Here is a 2,277-nt window from a genome sequence, read left to right as displayed (position 1 = left end):
GCGCAATAAATACCTTGGCGCACCGCAGTCCGCGAATTAAGCATCGCTATGAAGTCCATTTTCCCCCTTTTTGAGGGCAAAACAGAGGACTTCAAAACAACCTTCGGCATAGCCTTGGCACCCTGCTGCGCCTGAGGTTGAATCACCAACGTTGCCGGCTCTACAAACATTTGAGTGAACAAGGCTTCATTAATAACTCTATCAGAATCACGCTCATAAAACCACAAAATATAAACAAAGTAACCTGTTGGAGAAGACGAAACAGCAGGCGCAGCACCGCTTCCCTTGTCCGCCGCGCACAGAGATGAGGGTGGCAGCACCATACCTCGTGTGGACTGGAGGAGTGCCCACACCTTGAGGCAAAGAAGACGAGGAAAACTTGGAAGTAAAACTTTGGTTTTCTCAAGTCCCTTCACTTGAGTAGGAGGAAGATTCTGGGCAACAGAGGCATCATCTTTTTTCTGTTTTTTACTGGCCCCTGCGCCAGTTTTGCCTTTAGCCTTGCGCTTGAGTTTTTGCGCTTCAGCTTCTTCCTCCTCCCCTTCCTCTTCACAGGCTCCAACCCATAATTAGCGAGCGCATCTACAATACGTGCAACAGAAATGTTAAAACCAAATTTGGTATCCTAAGGGCCCTAAACACAAATACAAGGGCTTACCAGGCGCATCGCTGTCAAAGCAAAATTCTAAGTCGACAGGGATGAACATATCATCGAAGCGATCAGGGAAAGCAACTTCCTCAGCGTTCAGGGCGACAGAGCCACCTTCTGTATGCTCGTCATAGCGGCGTTGATGTATTCCTTGCTTTCTGCGTAAAACAAGACAAGTGATATCAGCAAAACGAATTATACTCGCGCAAAATTAATGCAATGAACAAACAACCCACCTGAGCCATCAACATGGATGACAGGCTCAGTCTCGCTGTCAGTCCACCTCTTGCTAATACCAACCCCCACCAACGCTTCCTCGCAAATATTCTTGGCGGGGGATGGTTCAGCAGTTAATTTTTTAACCCACGTGCCCCGTTGGGTTCTTAAGGACATTGTCATCCGCGGGCGCAGAAGTGATCGCGCGCATAGTCATGTGGGATTGGAATAACACCAGCTTTGACGTAGAAAAACTTCTCAGTCCAGTCATGAAGGCTCTTAAAAGTGACAGTAGAGCATTTAACCTTCTGACTGCGCGGATTAAACGAAAACCAAGGAATCTTGAACCTTTGGTTTTATAGAAGTATTGAAAGCGGCGAGGAGTAGGCTCTTCGCGCTGAGCTTTGCACATAAACTCAAAATGAGTCATGCGCACCAACCCAAAAGGGTGAACTTGGGATATGTGAATTCCATAAAATTGAGGAGCGCACCTATAAACCTTGTCATCGGAAGACGAAGGTTACAGTGAGTAAGAAAATGAGATTATAAAGAGTGATAGCCGGCGGGATGATCCGCCGCCGTCTGCCCGGCTGCCGGGAGCAGACAACCATACTCAGGGAGTTAACCTGTGAAGCAATGAGACTATCAAGCTCAGGCTGTTTCAACTTGCAGTGGATCTCGTCCCATCTTTTCGCCGTTTTATTCTTTCCCCCCTACTCAGACGAAGCCTCGGCAAACCCGAATACCCTTGCCGATTTTCTTCAATGTAGACATAACCACTGATTTTTACACGGCCTTTACTAGGGGAAATTGTGGTGTCTGGGTTATCAGACATACAATTGCGAATCGAACAATATGGTTACTTTAAGCACGGAATTCAGGGACGAAGAAGAAAGCTCTTAATCGGAATGTAAATGATAAGCAAAAGCTCTGAAAATGACAGTGAAGATGAAGAAAAAACCGTTCAAAAGGTTTGGTTTTATAGGCCCAGGGGAGAGAAAGAGAAACAAGTATAATCAGATCTACGCTCACGCGCCCCCACTCGCAGGCGTAGGCCAACATAGCGCGACACGTGTTCCTGACACTGCATGAGGAGACGTGAAAGGCCACTGTAGCACCTCGAGCACACGAAAGGTCTGACACATAACGTCTCTATCTCTGATGCATGTCAACACCAACCAACCACGTGCATTGACGATTCGTTTTAACCAAAGGGATGGAATTTCGCGCAACGCGGCGTACAAGAAAAGAAAAAGAAAAAACAAGCCCTATTGAAAAAGCAAACTATTAAGTCTAATATCTATCTTACCTCGCTCGCGCGAGACAAGACACACATTAGACTGGGGGGCTTGAAGGGGTATGCACCCGCCTTAACATCGAGCGGGGCGGGTCGACCCACAAGATATAGACAA

This window comes from Bidens hawaiensis, unplaced genomic scaffold (assembly GCF_021521415.1).
Source record: "Bidens hawaiensis isolate Kalapana, Puna unplaced genomic scaffold, B.hawaiensis_p1.1 tig00035313_1, whole genome shotgun sequence".
Classification (NCBI taxonomy): Eukaryota; Viridiplantae; Streptophyta; class Magnoliopsida; order Asterales; family Asteraceae; genus Bidens; species Bidens hawaiensis.
Note: the sequence above shows the minus strand (reverse complement) of the source record.